The sequence below is a fragment of the Anneissia japonica genome, unplaced genomic scaffold, assembly GCF_011630105.1.
Source record: "Anneissia japonica isolate Jap-2015-1 unplaced genomic scaffold, ASM1163010v1 scaffold287708_len1499824_cov190, whole genome shotgun sequence".
Classification (NCBI taxonomy): Eukaryota; Metazoa; Echinodermata; class Crinoidea; order Comatulida; family Comatulidae; genus Anneissia; species Anneissia japonica.
Genome location: NW_022752295.1, coordinates 486,869 through 502,237, shown reverse-complemented (window position 1 = coordinate 502,237; position 15,369 = coordinate 486,869). Strand labels below are relative to the sequence as shown.

General features: G+C 33.9%; 1 long non-coding RNA gene across 1 annotated transcript in view; it reads left to right on the top strand.

Annotated features, from left to right (window-relative positions):
• Positions 1–5,395: 5,395 nt before the first annotated feature.
• Positions 5,396–15,369, top strand: part of LOC117122265 — an 18,785-nt gene continuing 8,811 nt past the window's right edge. Inside the window, exon 1 of the long non-coding RNA XR_004447688.1 lies at positions 5,396–5,542. This is a non-coding gene — a long non-coding RNA (uncharacterized LOC117122265). The remainder of the gene's footprint in view (positions 5,543–15,369) is intronic.

Genomic DNA, 15,369 nt, shown 5'->3' with positions numbered 1-15,369 from the left:
TACCCTGGAAAAAGTTTACCATCATCTAGACGATCTACGCATAGACAGTCCGAATTAAACCATTGAAGCGCTGGAAAATAGGCTTTGCTAAACGGGTTCAAGCTAAGCCATTGAGGTTTCATTCAAACCCCTTTCATTTTTTATACACGAGATTGTGTTCAAATTTTATGCACCTCCAGTTTATTTAAGAGAGGTGTTAAAACCTTTAAACCCACTCCTTAATGCGTGGTTGGGACGTGTTTTTAACATCTAAACCCCACCCTCCAATCCATGGGTAAGTGGGCAAACATAAGATCTCCCATGCATGAGTATGACTGGTTATTATGAATGTCTTTAGGGTTGATTAAGTATTACTTTTGTTTATGGTCTCCATAATATGTGCTCTATAAGTCAAACTCTAGTATTATTAAATAATGTCTTTAATAATAATAATGAGATTTATAAAGCATACGTATCCACTGCAGCACTACTCAAAGCGCTACAGAAGGAAGGAACCAAAGCTACTGGAAAAAAATACACACCATACACATCTACAGGCAATTTGAGGCACCGGGGCCGGCCTATTCAAACTCAGAGGTGCTCAAGTATTGGCGATATTTAACTCAACAAATTAAGTTTGCAAGCAAGACAAAACTATTAAGTGACAATTTATTTCAAAGGCTTAAGAGCTGCAACCGCAAATGATTTAGCACCTCATAAACTTGTAGACCTAGGCTCAACAAGCAGAAGTTTGTCAGTACGGAGAGAGAGATCTATGAGTTCTTTCTATGCATTTTTCCTTCTGTTAATGATGAGTGTTGATTTTGAAGAATGCAGGTGGTGATGACGATGATAATAGTCCCGATTGTTGCCGATGAGAAATGGCAATAGTAGTGGTTTTCTTATTATGAAGGTGATGATGATGATGATGAATGCAGGTGATGATGATATTGATAATCTTGATTGTTTTCTAATTATGATGGTGATGATGATGATGTTAATAGTTATATTGGCGATGAACAACAATACAATACAATTAAATTTTGCCAAAGATATCAAGCGTTATGAAAATGAAGATAAAAAAAATACAAAATCGATATTGAACACAAAGTACTGTATATTGGACAAATTAAGCTGCTTAATAGTATTCTAATGTTTCTATGCACAATATGTATATATGTGTATAATAAGTAATTCTTATAGCTTTCATGTAAGTATGAATAATTCTATTAAAAAATATATTGATAAAAACTAAACTTGGACTATGTAGTAGTATGTTGAGACACATAATATACATTCCATATCTTTGCTATTATAAGTTGCCGTTATCAAGTGTGTGTGTGTGCGTTGCTGTTAATATTGTGCCAAAGTCATATTGTAATGGAATACAAATTCTTCTATTTCCCATATATATGTTTATATTTCTCATTTTCTAAGTTATATGTCATTGTGTTGGTGTGTTTACTGTATATTCTATGTTTCGGTTGACAGTGCTAAAAGCCTACAAAAGAACTGTCACATAATTTACAGAAAGAGGGCGCACTCCTCTCAAAACAAGTATGAATCTCATGTTATTTAAGTGCATAATTAAAATAGACTATTGTATATATATCTTTATATTTTTACCAATTTATACATAGGCATAGTACATACATAGATATTTTACAAGCTTCTTTGCTTGACTACTGTAAATTAGTTTGTTTAAAAGAGTATGAGGCAAGTTTGACCGTAGAACTGTATTTTGATGCATTTGCTTATATAGTGGTGTTAAGTGTACCAAAAATTGCAAAAATACAAGCAACAGATGTTTTAGGATTATGATTGGACAAATAAATTGTTATATGCGTTTTATAAAGAATGTCTCCAATTTTATTACACTGATACATTTAGGCAAAATCATATAAATTTAATGATGAGGGACATGGATATGATATCAGATGACAGAACTGCAAGTGAAAGTTAACACGAAAGAAAAGCCAGGACAGAAGTAGCAAAATATGATTATCAATTGTCCACAAAGTTTTCTATAATAATTCTCAGATAATAATAAGTTCTTCATTTGTGAGAGAAAAAAAAGAAAAAATATAAATCTTTGGGATTATTGTACAAACTATTACACAAGTTCTTGAGAGTAACAGGCTGCAATTTTTTTTTGGTAGTGGATCGAATTATATATCGCATTATAGACAAATAAAAATAGACTCAAAGTTCTTAAACTTAAGAAAGAAAGAAAAATAAACCATAAACAAATTAGGTGTCACTGCACCGTTCCCCAGCACTTTGATCTACTTGGTCGGCAAGAACAGTATTATCCATGTGCAGAGGCAGATCCAGAATTTTTCAAACGGGGGCCTGGAGGTGGCACAACATATTCAGAATAAGTAAGTTAGTAGCACTAATTTCAATATATGCATTGAAATTTTAAAATTTAGAGGAAAAACGGGAGGGGCTGCCCTGTACTGTATCTGCCCCTGAGATGTAACTTAATCGTACATTTAAGAAGTAAGAAAGCAAGAAAACAGAGAAATTGACAGATGTGATTTCAGTTGAGTCTTGAAACTGAATGCAGTTATTTGCCTTAAAGACAGGTTTTGAAGGAAGAATGTTTTGATGTGGTGTACAACTGATTTTTCTAAGATACAACAAAGGTATTTGACGAAAACTCGGGAACGGTTCATTAATGAGATACATATTTTTCAATATTTAAAAACCGAGGGAGGGAAGGGGACTAACCGCCTATTCTTTCCACCTTTTCCCCCAGTTTTTAATATTTAAAAAATCTATCTTATTAGGCCCTAACCGTTCTCGAGTTTTTCGTGAAACACTCTTTTCGTGTCTTATTTTTAGAACTTACAGATTCACAAAATATCAATGTTTGAGCCTGGCGTTAACACCGAAGGTGTTGGCGATTTCTTGCTATAATATATGTAGGTTTCTTTGTTTTTCTTCCATAAGATTTTGCAAATGTGTAAAAAATTATATTTGACGTCACTTCTCAGCATCAACAATTTACAAATTAACTTTTTTTATATAGACCTATATATTATAGTGATGCACTAATTTTGAAAAGAATTGACCCTTTTGAAATCATGGCACCATGTAGATGTGGTGTTTTTTCCGTCTACATTAAAATTTACTTTGATGACGTAATCGGAATTACAAAATTAAATCAGATTAAATAAATGAAAATTACGTCCTTATCGTGTTTCTTATTCCGTTTGTATTCTACATCCATTCTTACTGTTCCTTCTAGCCGCACGAAGACATTTGGTGATAAAGCTTATTTATTTGCTGCTCCTAGACTTTGGAATGATTTGCCGCAATCTGTTTGTCAATCTCCATCTGTGGATATTTTTAAAAGGAGATTTAAATGTCACCTTTTCCGCTTCATTTGGTGTTTTCCTTCTGTCTTTTTCTTCTGTATACTCTTCTACCTTTGTTCCTTTTTTCCTGAGCACTCCCTTAAAATAGCGCATGGAGACTTCGTATAATGCGCCTTATAAGTCGAAGATTGGATTGGATTGGCTTGAATACTTTATAAAGATAAGATAACGGCAATTCTTCATTCGTTCCATTGAAAACAAATTTAAAAATCTCCCTGAACAGAACTTTATTAAATGCATATAAATAACCGATTATTCATTACCGTAATTATATATGCGGTTTATGAACCATAGGCCTACCCTTTATATAGTAGGCCTAAGCCTAGTCCTATACTAAATTACTTACTTGTTACTTGTCTTCCTAGCCGTTTTCATTCATAGAAAACATATGGCCGTCATTGACTGAAAACATTGCCAAGCATTAACATGAGAGAGATCTTATTTTTAAAAGGTGCTCCTCAATTATTCATATATTTATTTTGTTTTATTTCACTTTTTATTTTGTTTATTTTGACGAGAGGCAAATTTAAGTTCCATTCGAATAATAGGCCTTACTACTTCCTCTTCATACAAGAATGAGAAAAATGGTCTATTGAAGTACGTCCAAATGCTATTTGTTTTTCATAAGAAATCATTAAGTTTTGCTTTCTTTCCCATTTAGCTTCAGGATGATTACCACTCGGCCTACTCTGTATACTTATGAGGCATTTTAACATTTAAATGGGTACCCCCTTGGATGTTCCACACGTTTTGTCTACATTAAGGAACACTCTATATAATTTTGATATGATATGATATACTGTATATTAAAGACCTTCCAATTACCCTTCAGATAGCTGTCTCTTATACACATCTAGATGTGTATAAGAGACAGATATCAATGTTTGAGCCTGGCGTTAACACCGAAGGTGTTGGCGATTTCTTGCTATAAGGTATTCAACTTCATGAATAGATTGCGGAAAAATGACCAAAATTTAATATAACATACGTTTGCTCTTCCACCTTTCACTCTTTTTGTATGAGATACGGTAGTTATTTTTTTTCTTTTCAAAATAAAAGTAGAAATAAATTATGATATTATCATGATGGATGTTTGTTTGTTTCTCCATACCAAGTTCAATATCATCATTATAGTTGAAATTTACCTTGAGTCTTCGGGGCCTAATCTTCAAAAATGCCTAGGATCGATTTGCTTCTTTAAAAGAACATGTTCACTCTTGGCAATAAACATCATTTCTTCTATGAAAAATCAGTTACTTTGCAGAATCATCATTAGACCTAATGACAATTTCTGTAAATCACTTGCTAAAGGCATAGAAGAAAGTTTTATGGCGAATTACTGACAATGAAAATGCCTCCATGTCATAAGGCCATTTTTTTTTGTATATGAAATTTTTATTTTTGTTGGTTTACTTCGATTTAATAGTTTTTGTTTCTTCTTGTGTTTGAAGCAAGAAATCGTTGTATCCGTTATAACAGTAAACCAATTATTCATTAATAAATACGACAGTGATGGAAACATTTTATGACGATTGCAATGAATGAGTGCAGTGGGATTGATAGGCCTATATAAGTTTTGAGAGAAAAAAAAACTTAGGCCTAATATTGAAAAAAAAATGAGTGAACATTTAAAGTTACAGCCCAGTCTAATTTAGCAATTCCCATGGAACATTTGTTAATTTGTTTGATGTAATGGCATCGTTTTTTTTGTTTTGTTTTTTTGTTTTTTTGTTTATCTTCTCTGCAAAGCCTACTATCATAAGTTAAATCTAAAAAGAAAATTTACTTTTATAACTTTATCAGTTCTGAAATCGACAATATAAATGTTTTAATGAGGCATTATGATTAGGGCTATTAATTAGATTTGCTTCCTTTCATATAACTTACTTAAAGTCAGAGAGGGTGGGTTACTGAGTAATGTTGGTGTAATAAGTGAGAGGTTTTACTTTATCGAGTCAAACAAATCGTGAACTCAAAATGAACTTTTTATTTGACCTTTAAACCATACCAAGCTCCACTGGAGTTGTTCGGGATGATGCGTTAACAGACAGCACTGCAAGGTAAGACGTAGGCTACAAGACCACCAATTAAGGAGGGAAATTTAGATAAATCAGTGTAGTTTACGCGGCATATGACAAGTGAACCGTAATTGGAATTATTATCGATACTATGTAATGAAGGTAAGGATTTATAGCCCTTTTAAGTGTTTTAAATAGAATTTGTGATGCGAGAAATCTCTGGCTTCCGCAAGAGAAGATAAGGGCCACATCTTCGCTTACTAGCGTCTGTTGTCAGTTGAAAATATTGTACGTGAATCGTGCTTCTATCTTGATCTTATGAATCGAGAGAAGGTGACAAAACATTTATTCTTGATTGCAGTTTTGCGATATTTCCATGATACTTGATTCTCTTTATTTCAAGGTCTCGTAGTACAGTATTGTTAAAATAGTTAATAATTGACGTGATTCCCGTAAAGGTTGAGTAAATGCTTATTTGTGTTGACGATCGAGACACAGTGTTGACTGGCCCGCTTATTTTTTGAATTCAGTCCAATTAGTAAAAGGAAAAAAAAACAAAAAAAAAACAATACCACATGGCCCAAGCCGAAATTTCAGTTATAATTATAAATAAGATATGGAATGATCTAAGGAAATGCACTCTGCAAGTAGACCTAATATAGTATATACTAAGTAATATTACTGCTATCACTAGCAAGACTAATCTCTTTTTTTCTTGAAATATTTAATCATTTCATGAAACCAGTGAGTTTAATAACTACAACTACCTGATAAAACATACAAAGTAGCCTACAAAGAAAAAAACTTCTGGAAATAAAATAGAAACTAGTTTTCTGGAAAGCAGCCTAAACCACTATCACTAGGCATATGCCTCCAATAATGATGAAATTAACCACATTTTTCCATAACAATTCCTTGGTTACAAAATGTCCGCAGCGGAGCCTATTCAGGTTACAAAATGTCTGCCACTTGACACAACCATGGATGTATAAATTTTTTGAAAATTGTATACCTCCATGATGCAACCTATTACAGTAGAACCCCTATTAAAGGAACACCTTCAGTGTACCCTTAATAGGGGTGTCCCCTGAATGAGGTTGGCCATAGTGTTAAAAGATATAGGCTACTTTTCCTCGTTTATTCCCTGAAAAATTGTCCCCTTAACTTACAGAGATGTCCCCTTATTAGGGGTGTCCTCTGAATAGCTGTGTCCCAAAGGAGGGGTTGTACTGTATGTAATTATGTTCAATGTACTGTGAAAAACATCTGTATATCATTGACTTATTCTGTCACTTTATGAAATTTGATTCTTTGAATTGAGCAATTATTATTTAATTTTTAACCATTATTTTAACAGACCTTTTGTCCGCCAGATAGGATAGGAATATGTAGGTCACTACAGGATTGTATCCAGAATTACCATTGGGGGGAGGAGGTATACAAAAATGGGCCACCTGGTGTACACTACGATCCCCAGCGGGTTGGAGTTTTTTTCGCAGCTTTGATCTTTCAATTAACTATGGCAACTGTAATACCCAAATACTGGTCTACAGTAGATTGCCTATTTAATATTTCCTTTTAATTACAGAAAATAACAAATTAACTGAGCTGTCTTAAATCAGTGTAAGCATCATTTAGCAATAGGAGGGAGGGTGCTCAACTACTGTAATTTTCAAATAAAAGTAAGAAATAAGTGCAAGCACCACTGGCATATCTAGGGTGCAATCCTTCCCTCCCCTCCCCCTAAAATAAAGCTTTCACAAGCTTCACTGGAAAGATCACCTAATATCATGTAATTTTGCAGCTAGTGTCCCTTCCTTAATCATTTAGCCACTTCACCTTCATGCACTCCCGCCCCCATCAGCTTCCCCATTTATGCCACTGAAAAGTTCTGCATTAGGAATATGACTCTAGAGGGAGGTGCTCAACCGCCGTTTAAGCATCCACAGCAAAACGAAGGAGGTGTTCAACCAATGTAAGTTTCTAAAATGGGAGGTCTCAACCATCATCCAGGTATCCACCACTAGCAGTGAGTAGGAAGAACCAACTCTAAGCAGCTGAGCCACTAGTAATAAGAGATGGGGTGTGCTCAAGAAGCCTCCACAAAGGGAACGTGTTGAACCACTTTAACTTAAGTACTACTCTGTATCCACTTGCAATCGAGGAAAGTACAGCACTTGCTGTAAGAATGTACTCATATTATTAGAAGAAGGTGTTTAACTCCTGTTTAGTCACTGGTTATCATCAGTATGCACGATGTTCAGCAATGTAAGTACCAATTGTAGGGATAATGGCCAACTGATGGTACAGTATACCTGTAATGGCAAACTTTTAAGTCCACTGTCACTATGAATGCTATAGTAGGCCTGTATATGTAATATTAGCGTATATTTAAGAATACAGAGAGGTATGCACAATTTGTGACCACCTTCACTTTCTAGGGAATACACCCAGTCATGGTTCAAGTACTTTTTTTATTCATCTTGCCATACTGTAAAACCTTGAATTGAAGCCCTGCGCTTCTTTTTATTGCGAACTTTGGATGGGCTCTTTTCGAGATAGGCTTCTTTTCAAGATGGGCTTCTTTTCGAGGCTATTTTTGCAAAGTAAAGAGGGGTGGGGGGCTTCTTTTCAAAATGAATGCTGTAAATTTTGTGAATTTAACCTATAAAACAATAAAGGCCACTGTAGCATAAATTTGTATCATGGAGTAGATTTAACTGGCATTAAATCACCTAAACTACAGTACTGATAAACCAAGCTTGTTTTTAATTTACTTTGTTTTTGAAATTCACGTGCAGTGTATGTACTGTACTATCTCGAAAAGAAGCCTATGCTATCTTGAAAAGAAGCCCATGGGCTTCATTTCGAGATGGCCTTTTTTCGAGGTTAATTTTGAAAACTAAAGAGGGGCATCAATTCAAGAGGGGCTTCAATTCAAGGTTTTACAATATCTGTATGCATAAACTAAGAACTTCACTATCCTACCAATGCCATAGACCCATTTCCCATTTAATTTCTAGAAGAAGAGAATAAATGCAGATGAACCAATTCAGCTTAAGAATCAAAATCTACCCTTCTCCTCTTTTGGAGCCAATAAGCCTTGCTGATACACAGTTTCAATCCTCACAAATATTATTTAATTATAACATTGTAAAAATAATTAATGTTCTGTATAAATGTACTGAAACCCAGTTTTAGTAAACGATTATTAATAAATAAAAAAAAAATTACTCCAGTTATAGGCTATAAGCTATATGGTATATGTTTGTTTTGGACAATCTTCGACAACCTAGCATAATTTTTAAAATATAAAATATACTCTTACTGTACTGATAATTTATTATGGTTGTAATATAAAAAGCTGTGAAAGTTTGCTGAGCTGTTAGACCAGGGAGGTGCTATACCTTAGAGCGCTTCTTTGTTGCTTCAGCCATCAGTGTCGGCAATGTTTGCTTTGTACGGAACAAGCAAATGCCGAGGTGCTATATTTACCAAGCCTTTGAGAATTTCCTTTCGGAATAATTAAGAGCAAGGTAATTCTGCAACACAAAGCAAAATATATTGACTTACATTTTATTAAGAGCCTTATGCACAAATTTATATATAAGAAATAATATATGGATAGTAAACACTACATTTAAAAAAATTGAATTATAATTTTAATTTTATTCCTTATTTTTTATGAAAAAACCCCATTACTTGTGTATTGTTTTGATATGAATGATAAATTGCCTCTTTTACTAGCATTGTTGTGAGAGCCAATTAGTTCATTATTGATATAGATATGATTCATTGTTATTAAATAGTTTAATTATATACTATACAATATTTTGTTATTAAATAGTTTAATTATATACTATACAATATTGATATTTCAGCCATTAGGATGGCTAAATTTACTGTGGTGGAATATACTCTAAGTGAAAAATATGTGTGTTCTTAATAGGGATGCCCCTGAATAGGGGGTGGGGGAGGTTGGCTGTAGTAGACAAAACATGTGTACTGGTAGGCGTGCCCCCTTAGTAGGGGTTCCTCAGTGATGGGTTTCTTCTACTGTATGCTTACTTGATGTACTTTGGCCTTTACCACAGTGTTCTAAATGATTTTGTTTCATTTTTTATACACCCACTCTTCACAATATAATATAAAAAGTTAAAAAACATACTTTACAGGCAAACACAAGTAAGATATTTACCAAATACCAGCATCAATTTATTTTCAGTACATCACACCTAAATTACTGTAGGTCTACACTGCAGTATTTCATTTCTAACTAAAATTTAGTAATAAAACATTAAAAAAATAATTATTAAACAAATAGAGTAAATATATTACATTAGGCCTGTAATATAAGGCCAAATAAAATGAACTGTTTGTTTTACATCCAGGGTTTAAAATTATTTTCGGTGAGGGTATTTACTATCTGCTGTTTACTATCATCGAGATACTAACAGTAAATAGGCTGGTAAATAGTAAAAATAGTTTTTTTTATAAAAGAAGTAAAAAATTAATCTTTATAATGTATTGTTGCCATTTATGTTCCCACCTCTTCTTATTAGGTTTGACATCATTCTTTCAGATATTCATTATTTTTATTGTCAATGGAAAAATGAATGTTTTTTTAAAAATAGCAAATAGTAAATTTCCGGTGAGGGTATTTACTATCTGCTGTTTTCTATCATCGAGATACTAACAGTAAATAGGCTGGTAAATAGTAAAAATAGTTTTTTTTTTATAAAAGAAGTAAAAAATGAATCTTTATAATGTATTTTTGCCATTTATGTTCCCACCTCTTCTTATTAGGTTTGACATCATTCTTTCAGATATTCATTATTTTTATAGTCAATGGAAAAATGAACGTTTTTTTGAAAAATAGCAAATAGTAAATTTTGATGAGGGCCGGGACGCGAAACTAGCCTAACGCGTGGCAGATAAAATCTATAAATTAAACATCCATAATTTCCCCACAATAAAAAATAACAACTAATAGAAATGTCAAAAATATTTTATATTATTCCAATGAATCAATCCAAACTAATAGAAATCGTTTTGTAGAGTATAATGTAGAGTGGGACCTATGATTAGTTTGATAGTTAAAAAGCATTAAAACAGTAACGAGATATGTACTCACAGAAATTTCATATTGTAGTTTCTTTTGAAATTTTAAAAACAGTATGTCCACCTTTTAATCAATGTCTGTCCAGAATATTAATTATATTCTTAGTGAATGTACCTAATGTTTATATGAATTGCAGTCCACCATGACATTAAGTGCTGAACTCCAATTGATTAGATAAGCAGAATCCATTGAGAATTAATTGAATTATCACATGTTATTGTTTTTGTAGATCATAATTCTTTTTTATCTTGTAGTTGTACTCTGTTTTTGTTTAATACTTTAATATATACAATAATCAATCAATCAATCAATCAATCAATCAATCAATCAATCAATCGTTCCATCTTTATGGCGCCATTCCAACAGTCGTTGCTCATGGTGCCGTTCCAAAAAAGATTAGGCCTATTTATACACATTGTAGTTTGAGTTATCAACATTTCTTAATTTTATCAGATTGTGACATTATGTTATTGTTTTTGCTACATAAAATTATGGAAAAATACTCCCCAAATTTACTAAATCTTGAATACATACGGCTTACGGTGAATACAACTGATTTTTAATTGGGCCGAGCGGTTAGCTGAGAGGTATTGTTCCTGGTTCTTCTGCTGAAGAGCATTCGGTTTTAATTGAAGTCTGATCGCTTGGTTCCTCCTATATCCTTGACAGTATATTGAGAATTACTGCAGGTAGGTTAAGGACACTATTTGTATTTGTATGTGTTCGTTACGTGTTGTAATTACTACAAGTCAGGGGGCGCTGCACTGTAGCTGTCGCAGGTCCCCAGGTGCCCAGCCAATATTCCTGATTTCCAATTTGAATCATGACCAATAAAGAATTATATTATTAAAGTATTGAAGAGAAAAAAATAAAAAATAATATGGCCCCATGAATCTATTTTTCTGCAATCTTTTGTACCAGGTTAAAATTGTGTCATAGTTTTGGTTGTGAAGCTGTTCACTAACAGGGTAAAAATGAAATTATATTTTTATTTGAGGTAATTTTGTTGATGGCCAGCGCATTGACAAAACAAGTTATAAAAACGTCTCGCCTTATTTTATAATTGCATTTATTGTTCCTTTCAGGAAAAGTAATTTTGCAATTTCAGATTACAACCACACCTGTAGGACATTTCCACATCCTGGCACCACCTCTATGACTTCCTCTCTACTTCTTATTCCTTATATAGCTCACTTTGTTAAGCCCAGCCTATGAATGTTGGTTTGTGATAACGTCTCATAAACATTGGGTTAGCTTATGCTTTAAGATATGATCAGTTCCGTGCAGACAGTAATGGCTTGCATATCCCGGAAGTTGTAATAATAAGTGGTAACTAAGTACCATCAAGTACCTTGTTAATTACATTTTAATTGTTCCATCACAGGAAACAGTTCATTACTGGCATCTAAAGTGATTGTTATTAACTATACAATATCTTTCGGTTTAACTTTTTACTTGTTTTAAATGATATGGGGATTTTCCAGTAAGAGTTATGTTCTTTTTAAAATTCAGAATATTAATTGGAATTTCCTTAATTTTAGAAGGTACTATATTAGTGGACACAGCAGTGGAGTGCCAAAAAATCTCTAACCAAGGGTGAAATCATTTACATGTTACGTACTGTAGATACTAGATTAAATAGTGCCCTGGACCACACATAAAGGTAGGTGACACAACCCAAACCATTCCCCTCAGACCATGGTTCTCGCTTAACGGACACTTCATGTCCAATAGCAGAAACATCCTTATCTGCCCATACTGTATTACACTTGATAAGTATACACCTTGAGTAGATTTTTAAACCCCAACATACCGTAACTCCTGTTCTACGGTAAACTTGAATTGAGCTATTTAAATTAGGCCGACCCTACTTCAACATGTGTGTTGAATCCATCCTGAGCCATTTCTCCTGGTAAAGAGAAACAAACTTACTGCCTTGCCAGGACATCAAGGTGATCAACCTTGGATTTGAACTCAAACTCTTCAGTAAGAAACCCTATGCCTTACCTTTGTACCACACCCACAGGTAGTAACATTTTAGGACTGCGTATGCAGAATTATCTGTTGGTTAAAATAGTTTAATGACCAACTATGGTTGATCACCAAGGCACTACAGTGTTTTACATGAACAGGTGTAAGTCTATTAACATCTGAATCGTTTTTGCAACAAAATATTGTGCTGCAACATTCTTGGTTGAGGTGTGTAATATATTTATTTATATTCAACCAGAGAAAGCCTTTAATGACTAACTGTCTTTTTGATTATTAGCAACGTCGTGATCTGTACATGTACTTAAAGTACTGTCATTTTCGCCAATGCCATGATTTTATTCTATTGTATGAAGATTTAAGTAAGGTACAAATAACAACATTATATGAAGTTTTTGAGAGAAAGTTGGTTTTAAAAAATAGGATAATTTTGCTGTGGTTGCATAGAAAATTTATCCTAGATAATTAATCATTTAGATATCATCGATTTATATTTTTGGTAATATTTTGAGTCAAAAATTATAAAATGGCTTTTAACATTCTATCAAGCATCTCTTTAACATCTGCTCATTGGTTGCTTTACTGGTCGTTTATGTCAATGACCATACCATTTTATGTGTTTGCACTTTCAATCTCTTAAACCAAAGACTGTCCTGACAAACTCTTACATTATGTCATTCGTTCACTGATCAGTTGCATATTATTAATATTTTAGTGATGCTTTTTTTTTTTAGCTTTGGTGAAACCCAGTGAGAAATGCACTGACATAAATGATGATTTGTAATCTCCCTGTGTGAAAGTAAGGAGTGTGTACAGATCCATAAAAGCTGTATATCTCGGTTATAATTTGCACTATTGGAGCCATTGGGAATTTCATAATGGTCTTGTCAAGTGTTAATATAAACAGTGTTGATGAGGTATGCATTATTCTCAATATTAGCAAAAACAATCATGCAGCATTTTCACTTGCAATGTTGAATTATTCAATCAACTTCATATAGTAGGCCAATAATATTATAGAACTCAGTTGATTCCAGCTATTAGGTAGGTGCTATAAAACATTCCTGATCATACTGTACAAGAGGTAAAAGTAGGAAACAACCTTTGACATGCAGTGTTGGCACTAGGATTTCCCTGACAGCAGTGCAACGGTCCGGACAGGGATGGCAAGAGTTGTACTTTTGCATGTAGCGCCATCCGAAGGGCGTAGGATCGAGCCGGGGGGGAGGGTGGTGTCCTCCGACGAAATGAGAAAATGTTTAAAAAAAATAAGCCGCTAGACGCTCATACAGGGCACCTTGAACTAAGAAAGGTGTTTGGCTGCAATCTGTTGTAGCGATAATGGTACAGACATCGTAAATCATTAATAACCTGTCAAAATATCATTTGATGGTTTGTTTTTTTTTGTATCTTATCGGCGTCCAAACTATTAATTTTTATAGGTCCGTCAAATTCAGTCCAACATTTGATATAAACATTTTTTCTTATCCACTGACGAATCTCATATTTTATCACCGGTGGGGGAAACTGTTGCCCTTCCTAGCTCCCCCTTCCCCTGCGCCACCACTAGACTGAAATGCACACAGGCATGAACAACCGTTCAAACCATCACCTATATTATGGCTTTATTTTGCGGGGCTCCAGTCTTAACTTGTTCGGCCACATTGTGCGGGGAAGCATAAAAATAATTATATTTATACCTCCCTGGATTGAAGGCTTTCAGCATTGTGAAATGAACATAAAGTATAGGCCTACAATAGAATTTATAGGTGATGGAAAGGTGTGCACGTTATGTAGCCTAGGTGATGAATGTTGTTCCAAACACCCGCAAGTGGTAGAATACTGTAGTATACAAGTGAAGACGTTGTGTAGCAGATATTATACAGTAGGGCATCACCCAGAGCCGGACACAAGGCTGAGGGTGTATGTGTGGGGTACACTTAAATTGAAAGGGCTCCAATAGTACATATACCACCAGCATGTTCTTTTAACTGAGTACAAAGCCTACAACATTACGTTAATTATTAGTTTGTGAAACATTGATTGCTGGGGTTCAACTGTTTTTTTGCTTTGTGTTTTGGCAGGTGCACTCCATCCATGGGTACCTTTTAGAAAGCAAATTTGTTCTATATTAAATATTGGATTGAAAATCATGCATGACTTGGAATGTATACTGTGCCTACACTTGCCCTTGGGAGTAGAGGAGGTTGCACTTTTTGTTGTTACTGTTTCTATCAGAGCAGTATATGTACTGTGCTGTGTAAAGCACTTCATGTATGTGGAAGGTATAACACAAGTTTACCAAAAGTCATATGTTTCCAAATTGGTTGAACCATATTACACACCATTATACATATATACACACCATGCTACATATTTTTCATCCTCCCACTTATTGTGTTGTTAATATTTAAACTGTGCCTATTCCATTGTCAAGTCCTTGCCGAGTCTTCAGAGGTTTGTGGTGTAAGATTTAATTTCAAGGTCCACTGTGACTATCCAACCATTGAAAGTTAATGAAAATTGTGTCAAATATATCATATTGGCAAAAACCCTAAGGCAGTGAAGGGTAGTCTGTACTAAAGTAAATGGTAATTGGATGTATGCTGAACAAATAAAAATTGAGTTTAAAGATTTAAGTAGTATGTTGAGAATTTCTAGAGATTCTTGTTATGATATTAATGACGACGATGATGATGATGATATTGACTCTTAGGATGATGATTATTGTGATGAAGTTGATGCTTGTAGTGATATTGGTAGTATGGTAATGATTATAGAGATGATGGGAATTTGGGTATATGATGAGGTATAATATAACTTTAAAAAACAGGCAGATGCTCTTACAATGTGTTTTCATCAAGAATCCATCCATTCC